Genomic DNA, 24,704 nt, shown 5'->3' with positions numbered 1-24,704 from the left:
AAATTTAATATAATTACTGAATATAACCGCCATCAGCTGCTATAATACCCTCCAAGCGCCCGCAGAAGGCCTTGCACACATTGATGATGTAATGGTCTTCCATGGCTGCCCATTGCTCATTGACGCTGGCCTTCAATGAGTTCAAATTCGGGTGGCGGGTAGCAAAGACCTTTTTCTCAATTTGCAACCACTCACTGTAGTCGAGGGCATTCAAATCAGGTGATTAAGGTGGCCAAATGTTTTTGTTCCAAAATGGAATGTTGGCAGCGAGCCAATCTTGAGTCATTCCAGAGGGATGGGCAGGTATTTCAGATCTTTTCCCTTCTTGTCAAGCTTTTGGACCTTGAACACAGTAGTCTTGGATAGTCCAGTGTCCTTGATTATCTCCTTGACAGACCTACCGGCGCGGAGGAGAGTGGCAACCATATGACGTTTGGCCTCGTCATTCATCGTAAACGACTTTGTTTGATGCGAGTAAGAATTACAAAACAAAGCCAAAAGATTTACCGAGTTACTTGTTCTGGAATTTTTTATTTCCGGTCACGGAACCTCGAGATATAAGTGTTTAAAAATTAATCTGCGTATTTATGCAAACTACCAGTACATCAATCAAATGTTTAGAATCTAAGCTATTAAAAAATAAGTGGTACTTTAAGATTTAATCAACGAAACCTATTCCAAACATTATTTTTATAAGGTCTTATTACTTTTTCTACAACCGGTATTGCGACCTTTTAATAATAATAAAATAACTTTCAAACGAAGTATATATTATTGGAGTAGGAGGAGAGATATATCTACTCAATCGATCATAATTGCTCTTATATGTTTCGACATAGGATTAGAGTTTGTCCTGTATATTTCTATTTATGTATGTTGATATTAATTTTCTTTTACAGGAGTTATTGGATTTGATGACATAAAAGTTTATCTTCGTGATACCAATAACATTCATCCTGTTATTATTCTTTAATTTTGTCATGGTAGATACAAGAAAAAGTTGTTGTGTTTTACTGAATTAGATATGATCACTTGCGCCCTCTTCCCTCAGTCTATAGATTACCTCCTCCACACAATGTGATCTTCCATTTACTTTACCAATGTGTTAATTTTCCAAATATCTTGAAAAAGTTGAGATCCCTCTCGTCTAAATCTATTAATATATTCTTCGCTTTGCGAAGTTATTTCCTTATTATTAAAGGGTTGCTATAATTGAATTTCAATAATCTATTGTCGTTGTCTCCAATTTCAAAATAGAAAGAGAAAGTACTATGTGCGTGCAAACTTATGCAATGTACATAAAAAGTAAAATGTACCTGTCGTTCTTGATTAAAAATAATTCTTGCTCTACCCCTCTTGTTTCCTCACTGCTGACTTCTAAGAACGGAAGTCAAAACCCAGTCTAGTACTACTATAAATATAGTATAAAAGATCTTGATATTGTTCCAACATTTATCGTTGCAACTTTTCTAGGAGAGCAGAATACAATTGAAGGCAATAATTGTATATGTTATTTTCTGAATCCATTTCACAGCGGAATAAAAAATAAAAAAACTGCTAAAGTTCATGGTGGGCTAAATTTCATTTGATTAACCTACACTTAGATAGGAAGATGGAGATAAGATCCATCTTAGAAATGATTTGTATAATTTTCTTGCAAATGTCAATTAGTTGTATTGAATTTTGTTAATATATCTGACAATCAGCAATGTCATCTTTGATGTTTTTTTATATCATCACAAAGCCTTATCTTATAATAAACGATTTTGTAGCCTGAATTTTTGCCAAAGTTACCTAAACCTTAAATAGTTCCAACATTCCATATTTTATAGATTGTCATAAAGATTGCTCATGGTAGATGGAATCAGTCCATAGTTTTATTATTTCTATCTACTTTGCTTTAGTACAAAGTCCTGCTGTGAACAATGGATGATTTATAGATATATTTTTAAAATCCATTTTTTTTTGTTTACTTTCCAAGCAGATATTGGAGATCGTGATATAAGGAATTTTCTTTATTTGGTTCATAAAATATGTAAATGAAATATACTTCTTTTTTCTATGCAAAATGTTATACGGAAGAAATATTCATATTTTTGTTTAAAAAATATCAATAGCATAGTTCATTAAATAAAACAATCTTCACAGTCAAAAACCTTATTTTGAGTCCAATAGCATAAAAATCCATATATCTCGGGGGTTTGATATCTATTAAAACATCTTTTTATAAAAATCACTGTATATTTAATGTCTTGTTTCTGTAATTTATCTTACTCATAATGATATTAATTTATTTTACTTATTCCATATTACAATGTTATTCCCGAAATATATATTCAATTTTTATCTGAAGCTTGTCAGCTTTCAATGTGTCTGCTCTTGTCTCTTAAGTTTTTTGGACGTTGATTTGTTATACTCAAATTAAATCATAATGATCTTTGAATATATCTATTATTAAATTAATACTGTTCAAACAATTGGTTTAAATGTGACAATTAACAGTCTTCATTGAATCTGTAAACCTTTCTTCTAATGAGATGAAAAAAGACTTGAAATTAGTTAAAAGTTAGTCTTATTTACTTTGCAAAATATCATATACTTTTGGGGTTTCTTCTTTCTCTTTTATAAAAAAGGTTGAGAAATAAAAATTGTTTTTACTATTCACTAGGGTGCATCAAACGCCCTTATGTACTTTGATTTTCTTGTTTATTGTCCTAAATGCGTGAGTGGAAAAAAATATGTGCAAAAAATCGGCACAATCTGAGGTGGTCCTGGGGGACCTCTGAGCTCTTGAAGTTTTGGAGCTAAGCTGCAGTATAGTAAAAATTCCATCTCACTTTTTCCTGACATTAAATTACTCGGTATCCAATATATTGTTATAAAAATAATTTTTTTATTTTCTTGTATTTAAATCTAAATCTAAATTCCCATTGATGCCCTTTGTTTGAAACAAAGGAGAAGAAAAACAAAGTATACCCCTCTGTTGATGTACTTTAAAGTTGAGAAAAAGAAACTCTTAGTCAATAAACTTTGTGCAAAATAGTTCTGCGATTTTTCTTTTAAAATTGTGCCTATGGGGACTAACAAAACTTGATCAATAAGTGCTATCTTTGGTGCTGGTACTGGCTTAACAGTGGAGGATGGTTTATTAACTGGATTCCGTCTCCCAATTTGTGGGCAGGTACTTAGATGCCTGATGTGGCACGTCCTAAAAGAAGTCGGGCAAAGTAAGTAAACGCAGCTACATCAATGAAAATCCGCAAATACCGCCCTCATTCAGCTGAAAATATTCTACAAGAAGGCGAATATTTCTATCTTTTCGGATCATCAATGCTGTAAACTAATACATGATCTTTTCAGCAAAAACAGCAAATAACGTCAAATTTCAGCGTCTCGTCGGGGAAATCGTAATACCTTAACAAAGCTAGAGGCTGAAAAAATACGACCTGATAAAACATATTGTTTATGGGTTAGCGAGACTATGGAAAAAATGATTAATGAAGAAGATTAAGCATTTTCGGCATTTATGAAATCAGATCGGTTGGCATCATTTGGTGTTGCACCCAGAAAGAAAGCAGCTATGGAGCGTAAAAAAGAAGCTCGTAGTCGATCTGAAGCATCAAGATTAAAACAGCATGAATCTTCAAACTTAAAGTATCTTACAAAGCCTGTAAGTTTTCTAAAATCAACTCTGAGCCTACTGGTAGCTTGGATAGGATCGAGAAAATCACCATATAAAAGAAACGTTGCCACCACAGATTAACTTATACCAGTACACATGCACTAATTCCTTACGACATTTTAAAAAGGCTATCGGTAGTCTCTGTTGCGACCCGTTTGAATATCAATCCTGCTCAACAGGTTGCACTCACCTAAGTGGTGATCCAGGAATCAGAAGGTGATATATTTCTTGCATTGCGAAATCGTACTCCACTGTAGATAAGGCCAGGATATCACCAAAAAATGCTATTGCCAAAGAAATTCTGAAAAATTGGAATGCACCCGTATTCCCAACACTACACTGGGATACCAAACAGAAATCAACACTAAGAAACAAAAATATAGTTGAATAAATGTTAGCAGTTTTAATTGGAAACGCCAGTGAAATCAAATTACTTGGGGTAGCAAGAAATCTCTCAAGAAGTGGAAGGTGATGTGGCTATATAATTGTAAAACATACTCTTGAATTCTTAAACGAATGACAGTGCAAGCAATCGGTAGTAAATCTATGTTTCGATACAACTGCTTCGAATAATGGAAGTATTACAGCTGCTTGTATTTGTATACAAATTAAACTTGACCGTGCACTCTTGTGGTCAGCATTCGTCATCATGTTGGAGAGATAATTTTAAATGTCATGAAATTGAGCCCTCAAAATCACCTGAAGTCTCCTTATTTTAAATAAGGAGACTTCAGGTGAATTGGGAACTTTTCTTTTGTGTGGAGCGTAGAAAATTGTCAAAAGTTGATCTGGAAAAATACAATGGAGATGCCAAAAAAATACTTATATCTTACAAAATATGCGTCTGGGATTCATTACAAACAGTGACCTCATATTGTTAGAGATACAAAATGGAACGATTATGTAAAGTTGTTCTCACTAGCAAAGATATAACAAAGAAAGAGCTTCACAAACCAGGAGCAATGCATCAAACCAGATGGATGTCTTAACATTCTCTATTCAATAAAAAATTGTTTACTTGAAGAACATATTTCTTTAAATGGAAGTGTAGCAACCAGTTATCAGCAATCAAAACTCAAGGATTTTGTAATTTTTTTTGCTTACGTTTACTTTGGCTGGTGGCTCACAACTCAAGCTGCATATTTTGCTCCTTGGTCGGAATTGTGTCTGTACAAGACTCTGCTGGAATACAAAAAGTAAACGCTCCTATTTCAATAAATGCTTTGAAAGCCTTTGATCGGTATTGATGGTACGTAACACGAGAAATGGTTGTTAAATCATTATTTTGTTATATAGTACCTGTTTAAGAACGTCGAACCCTTTCAGATTCTTAAATAGCTATTAAGCATAAAAAGTTGGAAAGCTTTTTTTCCCGAAGATAAAGTCAAAAACAACTTCAGCTAATTTAGTGAACGAGGACTCATGGTTCACCACAAATCTTTTAGATTTAAATAAGATTTCATTGAAGAAAATATAGAAACATGGGACAAAGATTTCAAAATATCTAAGAAAATTGTTGAAAGCATCAACGTAATTAATTATTCAGCAGAAATAACTGTCAAGCTTGCTGCAGATTTTCTTCCATCTTCCAAAAAATATAAACAGTATCAAAATGTTTTACAGGTTGTGGAACAAAATAGGAAAATAATTCCAAACTTAAGAAATCCATCAAAATAGTACTTAAATGCAATGTAAATATATAGTAATATGATAGATTTTCTTTTTTTTCTAATTTAGTGTTTTAGAAAGTATGTATGTATAAATTAGTTAATTCTTGTTTCTAGAATCTATTATTTTTATAGGAAAATATTTAAAAAATTTTGATCATAAATAAACTAAGATTATAAAACGAATGATTTTTGTTGTAATAAAGTTTTCAATAGGGACGCTCACATTTTACATTGATAGGTTTCGAAAACGACGTCATATTTGTTATTGTTTCTTTAACAGCTGTGCTCAAAAATAATTGTAGTTTCATCATGGAGCAGTACACATTCGAGCAACGCTTGCAAATTATTAAAATTTATTATAAAAGTGGCGAGTCTTTGATCCAAACTTTAAGAGCGTTAACGCCAATTTATGGTCAACGTAATCGACGACCTGCAAAATCAACAATTCAACGTTTGGTGAAAAAAATTTGAGTCCGCATACACGCTACATCATGTTCCTGTGCCAGTGAGACAAAGAAATCACTAAGTGTATAAAATATTGCTGCCGCAAGTGCATCAATTCAAGTTGACCCAAATTTGTCTCTTACGCGCTGTTCTCAATCGTTGGGCATCTCTGTGACATCTATGTGGAAAATTTTGCGAAAATATCTTGGCCTACACCCGTATAAGATCATGTTGACACAAGAACTGAAGGCACTTGACCTTTTCAAACGTTGGGAATTTATAAAATGGGCTGAAGGAAAATTCGAAAATGATCCTGATTTTCAACGTAAAATCGTCTTCAGCGATGAGGCACATTTTTGGCTCAGTGGCTTTGTTAACAAGCAAAATATGCTCTATTGGGCCGGAAAAAACCCTCACGTGATTCATGAGGCGCCATTACATCCCCAAAAAATTACTGTTTGGTGTGGATTGCATGCTGGTGGTGTCATTGGGCCGTACTTTTTCGTCGACAATGACAATCGCCACGTTACTGTGAATGGAAATCGTTACCGCGCCATGATAACCGATTTTTTTGGCCTGAATTGGAAGTTATGGACTTGGACGATATGTGGTTTCAACACGACGGTGCCACTTTACACACAGCAAATGTTACAAGCGATTTATTGAAGAGTAAGTTGGGTGAGCATCTTATCACCAGATATGGACCAGTCAATTGGCCGCCTCGCTCGTACGATTTAGCGCCTCTAGACTATTTTCTTTAGTCACGTGAAAGCCCTGGTCGACACCAATAATCCGTCGACGTTAAAAGAGCTCAGAACAAATATTCAACGCAAAATTGCTGCAGTTTCAGCCAATTTATGAGGAAAAGTACTCGAAAATTGGGTTCAACGATTGGACTTCGTAAAACGTGCACGTGGTGGTCATTCAAACGACATCGAATATCATTCAAAAATTAACTTGAATTTATTTTAACGGCAAATAAAGAAATCGTCGATATCTCAAACTGTTTTTGTTTTATTTAAAAAAAAACGTAGGCGCATTTAAAGAAAAACCCTTTATTTATTTTTGTAAATATCTTTAGTAAGAGAGACAAACATTTTTTACAGAAATCAAAAAACTTTAGGGGCTCGGTGGGCCCCCAGGATGACCTCCGATTTCGCTGATTTTTTACATGTATGCTTCCATGAGGAGGTTTCACATTTGAGAGAATTGACAATAAAATGCAATGAAACATTTGAAAACATGGGGCGCTTGATGCACTCTACTATACATTCTATAAAAAAATTTGAGTTAACCCAAAGTGAATCATCCAAATACAGTATTGGAATAATCTTTGTATGTACTTTCTGAAAAGGTGGCAAATCTTGAGTTGGGGCAAACATTTTGGGACCAAAAATTAAGGAATAAAAAAAAAACTATCTTCCTAAAATTGCATATAAAGATTTGACCATGAATAATACTTTGTCAATCATGATTGGAAATCAAAAGGAAGCTATTATTTCCTTGAATTCAGAAGGAAATAAGCCTGCTCAATTTTTTCGGATCTTAGATTGACTTATAATCTATAAGGGGGATTCTAAAATCCAAAAACGTCGTTATCGGAACACTATAAGTGCTCAACCAAACCCTCGTAAAAAGACAATTCTCCTTGTGAAGACCCTTGAAGTTGTTAAATCCATAAAAAAATGATATATCGTAACTGTATACAGTCAATGAATAGCTGGATTATTCAATGAGATTGAGTCTTGAAAGGATGAGATGAATTATCAAAAAGGATCTTAAGATAAGTTGCTATGGACTCATACACTGATATCAACTTTCTAAGGATTCCATAAGGAAAAGAAGCGAAAGAGTTCCAAAATTCTTATAAAAAGTTATTTTGGGTGGGTATTTCGTTTTCTGTGACAAAAAGCTTTTCAATATGCAGGCTATAAAAAGAATCAAGGAAATATAATCCCAGTCAATGATATCTCTAAGGTTGCAGAAAATAAGAAAATAATAACGAGGCGTCTCAATCTTCCATCTGTCATGGTCTGGGCAACAATTTCATCCCACTCACAATGATTTTTCTCGATCAAGGAGTAAAAATCAATTTCTAAGCCTATAATAGACACCATACTGGAGATGGTTATGAAGCCTTAATTCGTAGAAAAGGCAACGAGGAACAAAAGATATACTTTTGAATAAAACTATGAACACAGTAATGCCTCCAAAAAAGCACATAATTAGTGGGCATCAAATATAAGATTTTGGCCAAAGGAAATTTGGACACCTTGTTTTCCAGCTTTCAATCCTTCGAATTATTTTACGTAGGGATATTTGGTCAATCTATCCAGCTTTCAGCTATGTAAAATGTAAATATATTGAACAAATTAAAAATATTTTTTTATTTACATTGTAAATAATGAATAAAAAACAATAAAAAAACTTTTTTTGACAGAGCCCAAATTTGGGTTTTATATTTAATAATATGTGTGCACACGTATTGTCCCAATACTGTATTTCCACTTTTGAAGTAAATATTTTCTTTGTTTGAGTTTACATATTTTCTTTTCATTCGTATTTTTAGCTATAAGACCATTTTTTAGCAATATAAATACATCAACTGAAAAAATTTGATTGCATTTGCTATGAAAAATAGAAGATGCAGAAAAGACAAATTATAGTGAATACAAATATTAAATACAATAGGGATCATGCATGCATAAATTTATGGAATGAAAGACCTCTTTCATTAATTCTATTATTAATAAAAAGGATATTATATATTTTATCTCTCTCCAAAAATCTTTTTCATTGCGTGTGCAAATAAGTAAAATAAAAATTAGTTCAATATTCATTTGTTTTTATTTGTTTATGAGTAATAATTAGAGAACAAAACACTTTGTGTTCTAAGAAATTTGTACCTACTAAATAAAATACAGGTCATATATGCTTAAAATATGTATATATAAATGTTAAGGTATGCCCTTTATTTATCAGCTGTCCATGTAGCCTAAGATTGTTACAACAGTTAAAAAATATCGAATTTGAGTTAGAATAAATAATAGTTATTCAGTAATTTCTATTATGTTTTAATAGGAAAAAAGATGGATCATTTTTGAAATAATTAACGCTTTAATGAAAAGTTATTTTCTTCGTAAATGAGCATCCAATTTTTACTTAGTTAGTGGAAGTCTAAATCATTATCCCAATAATAACAATTATTAAATTTGTACTATTTCTTAATGAAATCAGCCATTTTCGCAACAACATCAATTTATTTTTATAAGTCATGGAATTTTTTTAAAAATTAGTCTTAAAAATATAATTTTGGAGTTTCAACAATTTATTATAATTGAAATTTCATTTTAAATAATTCTTTCTACAAAATATTCATTATTTTAAATAAATATTGTATATCAAATAGGTTCCTACTCATCAATTTTGGTGAGGTTGTTTGTGATATAACAGCTAATATTTTATTTGTTATCAAAGACTACTCCTCAAATTGAACAAATCAATTAATTTGAAGAGAACAAATTATTTAAATTAACTAAATCTCGATTAAAATTTTGAGAATATACGAATAATTCATCGAAAAGATAATATTATAACTAAAAAGAATGTAATATTTATTCTGAACAAACGTTTCAGAAACATACTAAACATTTCTGAAATTAAAAAAGTTTTATCGGATTTAAAGGAATATAGATTTAATTTACTAACAAAGAGTTTAAAATTGTTTAAAAACCAATTTCAAAATATAATACAAATCTTTAATTTTAAATTCCTATTTGATTCTTCTGAATTCAATTATTTTCTTCTTTATATTCAAACATAACTGTTGCCAACATAGTTATAACAGTTTATTCAGCATCAATATTTATTCTTCCCCCCCTTTTTTTTCTTTCTAGCAGAAGGAAAACGTCTGTATAAATATTTATGTACATGAAAACAAACGTTAGTATGACGTTGACTTTTTATGAAGGTTTTTTAACGTTTATTCCCAAATTAAATAAAATAAAATAATAGTTATAAATTATTTAGAAATCTTGTACGTATACAAACAGTAAAACAGCACAGTATTAATCACCTACCGGTGATTAATAATTACAATCTTAGATATTGGATTTGTGGTAAAAAATATATAAAAAATAATATACAATACTAAATAGTAATCTATCACTAGTAATATTTTGAAAGCGTGCACCACTCCATCAGTCATCATTTTTCTTTTTATTCCCCCCTCCCCACCCAACAGCAACAACTGAGATTATGGATGTCCTATATGATTTAAGAAATTATATAATAATGATGTAAATATAACAATGAGATGTTAGCACACTTCCGGCTTATTAAATAACGAACAAATCAGAAGAAAGAGCTGGCAGATGAACTTTTTTTAGTAAGTAAAATTAGTTTTTTCCTTACCCATATCCCTTCTTTAGTTATTACGCGTCGATTAACTTTGCTTTTATACATTTATAATCCCTTTTTCTTTTCTTTTCTTTTCTAATATGGCAAACTGAGCTTTACTACAAAGTATTTTTATTACTGTTATTATTATTATTTTTTTTAAATATAAAAAAACAAAAAAGAATGAAACGCTTAGCATTAGCTTGGCACAATTCGCATTACCTCTGCACACTCAGCATTAGCTTCACACACTCATTGCTACATTTTTATTTCTTAACGGCATTCATTTAAACAAACACTGCTGTATTAGTATAGATTGATATTATTAAACCATTTCTCAGACATACATTCTATAATAAAAAATAACTATTTTCCAAGCAACCATGTACAATGTATACATGGGATGAGCTCAGCTGGAAATATACATTATTATTAGTGTTAATGTCGATACGTTTTTGTTAATGGTTGTTTAATATTTGCAAAGGAATTTATAAAAAATATTTATCCATAAAATGACTAATTTTCGTTTACTCTGTTAAGTTATATATATATATATTTTTTTAAATTTGAACATCTTTAGGAATGAAAATATTTATTTGACAAAAATTAATCCGTTCTAATTTACATACACTAATTATCGTAAGCTTTTCTGATACAATTTAAATTCCATTGGACTTGTGTCAATATTTTCAATTAGTTTCGTCTTTGTCTCGTCACTTTTTTTATAGTCTTCAATAAAAAGAAAGAAGTATCTTTGAAGAAAATGTTAGAAAGATATAGAATATTAATATACAATAGATTTAAAATTAAAAAAAATTGGGCCGAAAGATGGTTTATATATATTGATTTAGTTTATATTAGAAATAAATAGATACACATTTTTACTACGACAACACAATTTTAATAGGCGAAATAGCTGCATCGATTCATATTATGGGTAGCATAAAAAATAAAAGCTTTAATATTTCGTTCTATTGGTTAAGATGGTATCAATTTATTACTACAAAAGCTTAGACGATATATACAAATTTATATTAACAAAAACACCACTACCAGAAAATATAAGTTTACTCTTAAATTAGTTGTGAAAACCCTTTCATATATGATTTATTCTGCTTTTTTTTTTTGCCTTTTTAACCCCACATATTGTTTCAAAACATTTTTAAAAGCTAAGGATTATTCTCACTTTTTTTTCCACCATGGAAATATTATTTTTAATTATTTTTATAAATAAAAAGTTGATAAACGGGATAAAAAAATAAAGTTATATTTCGGTACAAAATAAACAACAATTTTGTTTTCCTTCCCACATTCCATTTTGTCTTGTCTAAACATTATTTTGTCAAAAATATCTATATTGATACCATATAAAGGGTGTGCAAGGTATCTATTCCGTCCCTTTGGCGTGCTTTTTTGGGCTAACGCAGGAACTTTAGCAGCTATTTTTTTATTGGTAGTTAAAAAAAATGGAATCAATAGACAACTTGTTGTCCAAATTTTTGGGAAAAAAACGTACTCCTCCTTGAATTCCGACTGGGAGCGACAAAATAACAATTGTTCCAACTCTGGGACTCAGTAAGACGTTCTTTGTAAGGTTAGTAAGAAATTTTAGGCCTCTAAAGGTGATTTAAGGCAATATAAATGTGGAATGAGGTAAAAGGTTTAAATGATTGTGTCTGGACCCCAGAAAATTATCAATGAGGATACGTCAGGACAATAAATCAAGAATTTGGCGGGTTAGAGTTGCTGATCCAGCTCTGCATTCACAGAAGACCTTTGTTACTAGACATACAACTCTTTACAAAAAAATCTCAAAAGCTCCTAAATCACCTACTTCATCGAGGCAAACTGGTTTTTCTCAGAAAGGAGAAACATTTGCTAGGATCAAAAGGTCAAAAACCAGGGCAATAGGTGGTTGGCCTTTTGGTGAATCATGCAGACGAAGTTCCCAGTCTACGTCATGTTGTTTGGGATGGTTAAAAAGAGAAGTCCAATTCATGCCTCCTCATGTGTTTTCCCATGGCCTCAAAGCAACACTGATACCTTCCTGCACGTACTAGACACTATTGTCAAGCCCTGGATTGATAAGATTGCCAATGAGATACCTTAAATGTGACAGCAGGACTTGGCTCCCTGCCACACCTCGAAAAAAATTATACAAAGGCCCTAATTGACGACTTCATCTCGCCGCACTTATGACTTCCAAAACTCGCTTTATAGGAATCCAATGGATTTTTTTGTGTGAGGCACGATCAAACGACAAACCATCCGAACCCTCTGCAACACCAAAAACGAATTTATCAGTGGGATCAAGAAGGAATTCCAGGATATGCCAAGGGACAAAGTAAAGAAGGCCTGCTTTCGCTTTTGTCCATTTATAGCGACTGAAATTAAGGTGGGACGGGATTTTTTTGTATAAAATAAATCAGAATCCATCAATCTTTCATAATCTGGTATTATTTTTCAAATCTGATAACGAGTTGGAGAGAAAATTTCGTTTCAAGAAATCTTTTTGTGGTACAGATAGCTTGTACTTTATGTTGGATCGGTCCTAATACTAATTTCCTAAACAATCTTATCCTACACTTTTTGTATTGGTCTGATCTTCTTACTATTCGACGGTCCTAAGGAACAATTAGTCCCTCAGTACTTTGATCCTTCAGTCATACATTCTAGCTATCTTTTTATTTTCTTTAATCCTAGCTAGTTTGTTTTGGAGACCAATCTTATAAAGACCTCCTCACTTCAATGTGGACAAGGTTAAGGCTGGCATCATGTAGCACTGAAATGCCTCCAGAGGAGAGCACTACGTTTCATTCTCGTTTCTAAAATTTGATTGGTTTATATTCAGTCTTGCTAACCATTATATAATTGACTATTTTTTGTAAAGACTTTTTTTAATGAAAAGTACTTATTTTTTTATTTTGTACATTATTTTAAAATTTGCGTAAAAAATTGGTTTCTGCATTCTGCAATTATACACACGTTCTTTTCTTCTAAATACGTGCTATAGTACCTAAAATCATTCAATTCTATTATGTTTGATTGATTTTCAGTTGCTGAAAAGACATGAAATGACCCAAGAAAATGTTATTTTATATATTAGGAAGATATAATTCATGTTGGACATCGAATTGTCACTACAGTAGTCCACGTACAAAGTCGACACTTTTAAAGAACTATTTCTTTTCATTAATTTTTTAATCTTAAGAAAAATACATCAAAATAATATTTCAACTCCGTATTACAAATTCTATAAAAGATATTAATACTCCATTGTATTTTAGCCGAAAAGTTAGCAATATTTCAAATCTGATTTTTTAACATTTTTTGTTAAATTTTTGGCAATTATATAAATATTGCTCTGGTAAAAATACGAGGAGTCTATATTTTATGTTAAACAATTTTTATTGTTCTGTTTTAGCGTAAATCCCTTTACACATTCTGTTTTGAAATTATATTTTTCTTGCTACAATTATTATCAAATATATTTTTTTTTCTAATTCACAAGAATATTTGAATTCAGACGTACATTTAAATGCTAGAATTTTCTTCCTCTCACTTGGTATTCAATTTTCTTTTATTTTCTCTTGAATTAATAAAAAAAAATCCAATAATTTTTAACTTCGTGGTTTTACCAATTATTTTGTATATTTCTATTTTAATTATTTATTTTACAATGTTGGTAGCATCATTTTTAAACAATCCAATTAGTGGATCCTCTACCTCTCCAATCCAATCTTAGTAGCAAGAGAAAATTAAGTGGGGGGAGTTCAATCCCTCATATTACAAGAAAAGTTGAATTTTCATCAATAGATTCCTTTATTGATGAAAACCGATCGCGTATTCGGGATTCCACGCTCTAGAAGGATCTCTTCCGACACATTTTTATTTCTTCCGCCTCTTTTCCCTGTCTTTTATGCCATTTATTTTCCTTTTTTTTTCATCCTCTATGGCTTTTTAATAATTGAATAAATTCATCATAAGATCAATTAAAAAAGAAGGTGTATTCTTGAAATTTTCTGATGACCTAACTACTTATACAACATTTTTATGGAGGATCTTCTTTCAAATTATAGTTAAGACTTTCAAGTATCAAATGAGATATTTTTAAAATTTCTGGATTCGTTATTCTTGCAGTTACGATACTTAAAAGAAAAAACAAGACCAAGATAGCTTGAGTTCTAAACTAAATATATTTCAAAAATTGTTATGGAATTTTTGAATGTTAAGTTTTGAAATATATGTTTAAATAATTTATACACATCTTCAACACAAATCACTTGCAAACGCTTTGAATCTTAAAATTAGAAAAAAACTTTATAGCTAGCCTTTTTCGAATGCCTCTGAGGGTGATAGAGAAGGGACCGTATTGGAAATCATAAGATCAAACTCAACTATTTTAACTTTGTGACATTTTGGCTGTTGAATATCATTATTGATTACTGCTTTTTGGTAGTTTTTCCTTATTTGAGTAATATGAACTGGACCAAAGGGGGTTGTGCCATCTTTTGATATATTTTTTTTTATTAGGTTTCTCAACTAAGGCAAGGAGTACTAGAGATAACGAGTGCTCACCGGAATAAAGAGTATACAAACCTTAGGCCTTTAAATTATTTTTTTTAAAGAGAGAATTAATATATACTGAAGTGTAGCAATTTACTAAGATACTCGAAAACCATATGAATATATAATAAGTTTTTATACCTTTTTTAACAGGCCCAAAATATACACGATTTTCATCACTAGCAATCACATATTAAAAGTGATCTCAATCAATTGTGTGGTTTTGGTGCATATACATACGTAATAGTGAGATGCCTATAAAGGAACACCATATAAAAAAAGAAAACCAAATATTAATATTAAAACATAATGGCTGATACTAATGAAATAAAATAATAAAAATTGCATAACTCTTGGGAAGATTTAATATTTAAGACTCCTTAATATTCACATAAATATATTATGTAGATATTATAAATATATAAATAACGTAAAAACAAGCCTTTCTTATGCCTAACTATGTAGTATGCACAAATGTAAGAAAAAATATATCCAAGAACATCATTTTCTAGTATGATACAGAGAGATGGGAAAATTGTCTAAATCTTCGTGAGTGTAAATAAAAAAGAAAAGTATATCTTAGCAACTTTGATAGACGACGTAACAGAAAAATAGTGCACAGAAAACGTCCCTGTGGAAAATTGCCATGGAGAAAATTGTCAGTTAGAAAAATTGCCCGTATTTTGATCAAACTTTATGATGGATTATAACACACATTATAAATTTGCTGAATATTATTTATGACAAATATCTAAATATATTTGTTTGTTCCATCCCCCAAGGGAGTATCTTCAAGTGTGAGTAATATTATTGCAATACAATTTCATTGCATATTTTGAAAATCCATCTTTCTTCTAATAAATGGATCGAGAGGATTGGTAAGGGGGGGGGGGCGATAAATAACTTAGGACCTCTTAAAATATGGTTGAATACTCTTCGCCTTCGGTTTGGCCAATGTCCCGGGGGTAGTGTGGGATAGTTAAAAACCCTCGCCAATACATCCAAGGAACCCCTTTTAACACCACAAAATAGGCCCAAGCCCTAGGTTTGCGCTGGGTACTTGAGGGTACCCCTGTATCCTTAAAAACCACCGCCAATGTATCACATATATCCAAAGATCACCTCTAATACAAAAAAAATAGTTTCAAGACCTCGGGATCTGCGTGGAAGTCTTGATAGTGTTGAAACCCAAGTGTCACAGGCCGCTAATTTAAAAAAAAATCTTATATGCTATGTTAGTTAAATGTATACTTCTGTAATATTACTTCAGCACGCACATATTGTTGACATTTTATTTGACCATCCTTCATGGCATATAAAATATAGTCATTATGCAATTTTTTTAAAGATTAACCGAGTGAGGAGTCCCTTTCGTGGAGTGAGGACGGTATTCTATATTTTGTACAATCCATACGATGGCTCTGGCATTACCTCAGTACCTGTCCTTTTACAACTTCTGTGACTCTCATGGTACCCCATAAAATCCGAGAAATTGTGTGATAATAAATTTCTTAACATAATTGTTTATAACATATACATAAATGATATCTTCAATGTACTTCTCAGTGCGATCAAAGCAGTGAATTTTTTCTTTGTTTTACGATCTGCGCATTTATCTATGTACTATCAAAGTTAATACATCAAATACATTTTGATTGAAAATTGAACACTGGATTTTTTCTTTGTTTTACTTATGACGCATTAATTTATAGGGTACTCTGTTATTAATCTTCTTTATGTTTGCCACGCCTAATTCAAATTAATATTCAGTTTTGTTCCTCTCTCTCGGACAGTATATTCCCTTCCATCCCAGTTTACAGCATTGCAAGAGAATGGAGAAAATTTTGTACTATAAAATTTTGGGGAAAATGACAAAAATCAGATTCTTATATTTGGTACAAATCTGCAACAAACCATAAAAAATGGGCAATAGATGGGACTTTTAAAATTGCACCAGACTTATACTATCAAGTCGTTACAATTCACGCAATCGTTCTTAACACTTCTATCCCAAGAATATTTGCACTCTTACCAAGTAAAATAAAAGAAATATACTTAAAATTTTATCAAAAATTAAAAGAAATGATTTCAGAATCTCCTTACTCTGTTTTAGATGATTTTGAAGTGGCCCCTATCAACGCACTTCAGACTATTTTCCCTCATTGTAAATTGAATGGTTTTTTTTTTCATTTCTCTCAAAATTGTCGATCTTGGCTTTAAACAGCGTTATCACAGAGAAAGTGACTTCATTTTAAAATTGAGACAATTTTCTTCACTCGCATTTCTACCACCAAATAATGTGATCGATATATTTGAAGAACTAACTGAAGATGAAACAGTCCCCATTGAATTTATTGCCTATTTCGAATTGATGTACATTGGAAAATTAAGAGGAAGAAGAAACATCATGCGAAGAGATGCACTAAGTTACTCCATCAAATTATGGAATCTGTTAAATCGAACAAAGAATGGTGATCCCAGGACGAACAATGGGGTGGAGGGATTCCATAATGTAATTAAGAAGATCTTCGCATCCTAATCTTTGTCTTCTAATTGAAGCATTTAAAAAATAAGAATTTATGTCCAGATCGAAGCTTATTCAACACGATGGATAGACGATAGAGGTGATATTTTTCAACAAAAGAAAAAATATAAAGAAATAAATAAGCGTATTCTCAATATTATTAGAAAATATGACGAAAATGAATATTAAATTTTATACTTAAAAAGATTTATCATATAATTTGGATTTATTTTAGTTCTTTAAAAATTATTGTCAGAATCTTATTGTTGAATTTTTTGTAAGAATTTATAAAATATAGATATTCGTTGACAAAAAATTACAATTATTAAAATTTTATTTCATTTACCATTTACTCGCAGAATTAAATAACTTATTTCCAACAGAAATCAAAGTTAGATACTCCAACCTTTCCATAAAGAAAAGCAAAAAAGTAATTTAAAATTTAGTGTACTCGATGAAACTATTTTTTGGTATTAAAGGGTTCTTTGGATGTATGTGATGCTTTGGTGGTGGTTTTTAAGGATCCAGGGGTACCCTCAAGTACCCCGCGCAACCCGAGGGCTTTGGAATTATTTTTTGATATTAGAGGGGTCCCCTGGATGTATATCATGCATTGCCGGTGGTTTTTAACTATTCCACACTACCCCCGGATCCCGGCAAACCCGAGGACTTAAAACTAGTTTATGTCGTTATAGGGTTTCCTTGGATATTCGATGTATTGGCGGTAGTTTTTAACAAACAACCCCACACTACCCCTGGGACATTGGCCAATCCGAGGGCGGAGAGTATTCAACCATATTTTAAGAGGCCCTAAGCTATTTATCTCCCAGCCCCCCTCTTACCAATCATTTATTAGAAGATTGCATTGAATTTCAAAAATGTATTGCAATAATATTACTCACACTTGAAGATACTCCCTTGGGGGATATTTGTCATAAATAATATTACAGAAATTTATAATGTATTATTATGCAGAATGACGATTGATCAAAATATAGGCAATTTTCCTCCATGACAATTTTCTTCATGGCAATCTTCCATGGGCAGTTTTGTAGTTCCCAGAAAAATATCACCGAATCATGTATTGTACTCACTAATACGTTTGAATTTTCAAAATAGGGATAAATAATTAATAAGAGTACTAATATCTTGCAGATTACCTATATATACTTTTTTTTTAAATGTATTCTAACGAGGATTTGGAGAATTTTCACATCCCTAATTATACATTATACAAGTATCAATAGGGTGATCCAGATTAAAATTCCAATGAACTCATGAAATTATGAGTTTTACGAGTAGAGATTTCTTTAATCTAGTCCAAAATACTGCGACAACAATTTGTCATAAAATATGTTGCAGTGTGAACTTTATTCCACAAAGCAGATAAAGTGCACAAATGGTAAAGATACAATTTGGAGCTCTTTTGACCTTCATCTCTATTTGATCTTAACCCCCTTGACTTCACATTGTAGGGTATAGTCTAGAGAGAAGCTAGAACAGTTTTCAAGCTCAGAAAAGAATCTTCGAAGGTTGCATGTGCAAAATATTGCAGAAGTCAGTGACAAGGCGTCTCCACCAAGTTGTTCGAAAAAAAGGACATGTGCATTCAATAAAATTTTGGTGAATCAGTGGACAATATTTGTTTTTAACTATATAAGTTAATCTTATGTTTCAATACATAAATCCATATTAAAATCTAAATTTTCACTAAAATTTAAACACGTAGGTACTTACACGATTGAATAGTTAATTAATATAGGAAGAATTAATAAATTAATTATCCTTTAAAAATTTTCAATTTGATTAAATGAGAAAATATCCACCGACAGTTCCAAGGATTTTTGTTAGATTATGTCCAATTTTTAATGGATCGGCCTCTAAATTTTGTTACGTTTTGTAGAGTGTTCAAAATGAATTTCCTCAGGCGTGTCACTTTAAATAAGGTTAGGGGCTTTTGGGACCTGTAATCAGGGGATCTAGTTTAATTGATTTGTGTATATTCAGGAATTGTTGTATATGCAACGGAGAGTTTTGTTGACACGACGGTTGATGGAAGGGATAAGGAAGTGGTGCTTATTTGATCGTTGGCTATGATAAACGGCTTAGTTGTAGAGCTTCATATCTTTGGCCTTTGACTCTCAGACTATTTTTAGTGATGGTTATATCCTTTAATGGCTTTTAGCTCGTGGAATCACATGTGTAGATACGCGTGAGATAAGGTGTCCACTCTCTGTTCCCTATATTCATACATCGCAGGGCAATTTGTACATATATTTGAATACAAACCACACTCTTTGTGTAATTTAACACCCTGTTTATGAAGGCGTAAAATATACGATTCAATCATTGCTCCATATCATTAATATGATTTTACATATCATTATTCAATTCAAATTGCAATGATTTCTGAAACCTTTCAAATGAAATTAAATTGAAATATTTATTCGAATGTTGCTACAATACAAATTACAATACCTTCGTTGGAAAAAAATGAACATAAAGGGTAAAAAAGAAAGGACTGATTACAAGGTTTTTATGATAACATATCATGTTATTATTAAACTTTTCTTTGTATGTATTAGTAGGTTGATAATATCTTCACAAATGTATATTTATTTGTGGTTAATTTTCATCTTCAGTTTGCAATCTAAGTAAACTATAAGAGTGTATTAATAGATAAAGTTGTATAAAGTATAACCTGTAGGTATGCTAAAAAGGAAACAGAAAATGACGTGATCACCCTGACAATTTGAGGAATGTTTTGAAGTAAAGCTTAGATTAGCTGCAAATCGCCAAGAGAAGTAGGAAATAAATACCAATCCTTCTCTGTATCTAGCAACCACATATGCAAGAGCTACTCCAATGTCAATTATCAAGCCTCATTGAGTCCAATCCGGACACATTTTGGTGTTACCTTGCAAACACAAAAACACTTTATGATTTTTTTTTTGTCAACTGTCGGTTCCCTCGACTCACTTGAATGCTATGTCTATTTAATAACTTATTCTTTTTGGTAAATAAACAAAGTAATAAATTATACTATACTTATGCTACGTTGTCAAAAGGATAGAAAAGCGGATTTTGTGTCTATCCCTCGTCGTATATATGTCCACCATCTTAAAATTACAAATGTATATCTACACTTTTAATAAAATATTCAAAAGCAATATTATAATCCAGTATCGAATAAACTAATATGTAGGATTTTAATCATATGAAATATGTTTATCAGGGAGATCTGACAAGTTTCTGACTTTAAAGTGAAGATGGTAGAACTTGTCAATAAAAACTAGGCACATTTATCTAGCATCTCTTGATAGCTCCTTACCAATGTTCCAGTGTGCAGTTGTTATTTAAGAGTCATTTGAGTGAGTTGATGTGATGGTTTTTTTCGAAAATGGACAAAATTGGATATCAAGCTGTTAATAAATATATCTTTTTGAAAATGATACTTATAAATACATTCAGCCAATAGTAGACATATAAAGGCTCGTTGTTTTGAAATTTGATGTGTTTGATGTTTATCAATCAATCTTGGAGTAATTGAGCCAAAAGCAAAAAGTGTCTCATCAACAATTCTTTTGCAGAGAAAAACGCCGAGTACTATTTTAACGGGTTTCAGAGATGAGACCATCTCTGAAATAAGTGAGAAGAGTTATAAAGAAGCTATGTTCATAAATAAAATAAAAATTCAGAAAAATGCTTGTACGTTTGTTAAGTCGGAAAATTTTCATGTTTATCTCAGGTGTTCAGTTAAATTGTTTTTGGATAAATTATATGACAATGACAGGAGCTACTCAATACAAATAGCAGTTGGTGTGATTGACTTACTTTCCTAACTACCAACTGATTTAAGGCTTTCTCTCTCTTTCTTTTAGGAGAAAAGGTTGTGTGACACAATAAAGGTGGGAATGTGACAAATCATCGGTGCTAGGGTTGGGTTCAATGCATTGCTTACTCACGCATATTTTCTCTCTTTTTGTTATTATGCAACATATAATTTTTTGTAAATTTTAAAGTTACGACATAAGTATAGGAATAGTAACAAAAAGCTAGAAGATTTATATGCATAAGCACATGAGTAAGCACACCTTAACTCTTCTTTTTCATGAGGAGAAGCATTATTTTATACTGATGCATAGATGTCATCTCTTCGATAATAACTTCTTTGGAAAGTATAAAATAATGTCCAGTTGGCAAATACAATAACTATCGTGCTCTTTCAGTCATGTTTTCTACTACTCTAATAATAAATTGAATAAAATGTAGATTTTGTATAATTGAAAGTAAATTAACAGTATCTTCTAAATCAAATCAAAATGATTTTCCTCCAAATAATGACAAAATCTCACTACTACCCCTTAAAAGAAAGAGCTTTCACATTTGATATATTTTAGTTATCCAGAGCAAAGAGAAAAGAAAAAAAAACAACATCTGAGAGCGAGTTTAAAATTTTCTGATATTATGTGATGCCTACCTCCTATTTACGTGTGGCCGTATAAAAATAGAGTACATACGGGTTAAAAGATGTTTTTATGATAAGGGTTATGTAATTTACGATTGCATAAAGAAGATAAATTTATTCATATTTTGTTCTGAAAAAAAGATTTTTGTTAGTCTTCTCATAAGTTTTTTTTTTCATTATACATATACAGATGTATGCACCTTGCTACATGTTGTATGTATATTTCTACATACAGACGTACATTTATATGTAGTAGAGAGGCATATGCAAATTTTTAAGGCAAAGAAATAAAGTTAAATATTTACACAAACGCCCATTTTCTATGCATGGATGTATGTATTGTACGCTAATGACATAATCAAATGTTCATGAACCATGTCACCTTACTTTGAAATCTTTAAATTTAAATTATTTTTCCATAAATAATCTTTTCAAATATGGCAATTCTTATAAATTAGTTCTAGTTATGTATGTATAGGGGTAAATACTTTTATTTAATTAAACTAAAGTAATTAAACCTTATTATGCTTCGTCAATGTATGCCATACTCTTTTGAACAACTAAAACACTGCTTATGTAAGAATGTATATTTTAATGGAGACGTAAATATTGCTATTATTATTTTTTAATTCAAGAATAGATAAGATATAAAGTAAATAGTAAAGGTTTACCCGAGGAGGGAAAGGGAAATAACAATGAAAATTGTCAAAATAATTGAAAAAATTAAAACACATATCCTAATATTATAATATAATATATCCTGAAAATTCTAATTCTCTTGGATTCTTCACACTATATCAATCTGGTTAAGTAAGTAAATCCACAAAGTTCCATCATACCCCCCCCCCTAAAAAAAAAAATAAAAAAAAAAAAAAGGTTCTCAACTCGAAAGTTGCAAAGATAATTCCAAAAACTTATTGTGATAATTTTCCAAGAAAGTCATAAATAGCATTTATTGAAATTGTAAAGAGAAACACAAACCTACCAAAAAAAAAAAAAAATCGTACTTGCAAAACCAAAAACGTTATGAAGACTAATGTTGTCGAAAAAATAACCCCCAGTTATTGGTTCATTTTTGCAAAAATTTGAAAAATTATGTTATAACATGTTCTGGAAATTGAAAATACTATAGTGTTTAGTTAAATTCCAAAATTTTATATATAAAATGTAGCATCGTGTTGCATTTAATGAAAAAATGAGAGAAAAAAAAAAGAAAAAAATGATTCATAAAATGCCAGATATTGCAGTCAAACATAATTTTTTATGAGTCAAATTAATTTGCAAACGATTCTCCATCAAATTTCTACTCCAATATTTTATTAAAATTGCATTTTTTTGTATCTGAAAAAAAAATTGTATTTTTCTCTGATTTCCTTTTTTGCCCATAACTTTTTTGATTTTGAATATATAGTGATGAAAACGTAGTAATTTGTGAAGTTTTTGTTTGAAATACCAATCACTTTTGGATGATTTATAAAACTCAACCCCGTATCCAGTCTCCTTAAGCTGCAAAAAAAAAAAAAGTTTTTAAATTTTGGGGATCGAACCCCCCCCAAATTGACAGCCCGTATCTCTTTTATATATATACAGATCACTAGTGTGTGTTTATAAAAGACGGAAAGTATCACTGACTATTTGTTTAAAAGATATAATGTAAGTCTTTTTTGGACTCAGAGTAGAATTGGAGATCGATGATGATAAAAATCGTGTGTATTTTTTAGCAGGTCCAAGGTTTTGGAATTGGTAATCCGAAGAATAATTTTTCTAACTTTTGTCATTATTATTTAACTCCTGAGTTGTGAACTTACATTCAATTATTTTCAAACCCTGATTGAAGTTTAGCGTGTGCTTTTAAAAGACGGAGAGTCACCTTGATAATTTGGTGTGGAGTTATACTCCTTTTTGGTCTCTGAGTAGAATTGAAGATCAATTAGGAGTTATTATTATCTATGTCTTTGTTTATTTCCTTCTCCCCCTCCTTCCTTGTCACAGCGCTGATGGTAGCTGATCAAAATAAAATTTTATGAGAGTAAAGCTGCTCTCATCCAAAACATTCTTCAAATTGTCAGCGTTACAATGTTAATTATTTTTTACATGACTATAATACACATTATTTTCATTACTAGAGAACGCAGCATAGCTAATCTGTTCTTCCTTAAAATATTCTTCAAATTGTGAGGATTACTTCGATAATTTTTGGTTTCTTATATTTTTAAATACTTGCCGCTCATATTTTATGCAACTCTAGTTATTAAGTAATCTTATTTCAAAGAAATAATGAATGGCTTCCACATTGGGTAGTTAGAAGTGGCAAAAATTAAATGAAACTATGAATTAGTGTTTTGCTTATAAATGAAGGACTTTTTTTAGTTACTCCACATGAGCAAATAAAATATTTAATCCAACTCTGGGAGAAATCTATAATTATGAGTGCATTTAGATTGAGATTTAATATTTTATATAAATGATACTCGGATACCTATATAAATATGTTCAATTTGTGCATCTTAAGAAAAGTTGTTATTATGGGCATCATTTTGTTTCTTGTCCTAGCTAACTTCATCAATCATTTTGAAATAAAGTACCTTAGTTAAAAAATAATATAACTGACGTGAGTTTTTATAGGCTAGATTTATATAAAAATGATGATTTATAAGCATTTTGAGAAAAAAATGTCTATAAATTTATAGTAGAATTATGATGCATATCAAATATTATTTGATATTAGAATGAATATTGGGAAAAAAAATTAAAAAATATGCACATTATCAAATGTGTCAAACAGGCCTAAATACGTTTACGTCAAAAATCTGATTAGTTCATTATTAAAATAAAATTATTTCATCATTTGGCGTAAAAAGCATCGAAATTATTTATTCATCTACATTTTATACTCATATAATAACAGCCCAATAGATAATGTAGAGTAATTGGTATATTTTAGCTCTTACC

At 30.9% G+C, this 24,704-nt stretch overlaps 1 long non-coding RNA gene across 1 annotated transcript in view; it reads left to right on the top strand.

The window, feature by feature from the left end:
* LOC139905189 (uncharacterized) overlaps window positions 1–24,704 on the top strand; it is a 234,066-nt gene that overhangs the window by 9,821 nt on the left and 199,541 nt on the right. The window lies entirely within an intron of this gene.

Source organism: Lepeophtheirus salmonis, chromosome 4 (genome assembly GCF_016086655.4).
Source record: "Lepeophtheirus salmonis chromosome 4, UVic_Lsal_1.4, whole genome shotgun sequence".
Lineage (NCBI taxonomy): Eukaryota > Metazoa > Arthropoda > Copepoda > Siphonostomatoida > Caligidae > Lepeophtheirus > Lepeophtheirus salmonis.
This window is presented reverse-complemented; position numbering and strand designations above follow the sequence as displayed.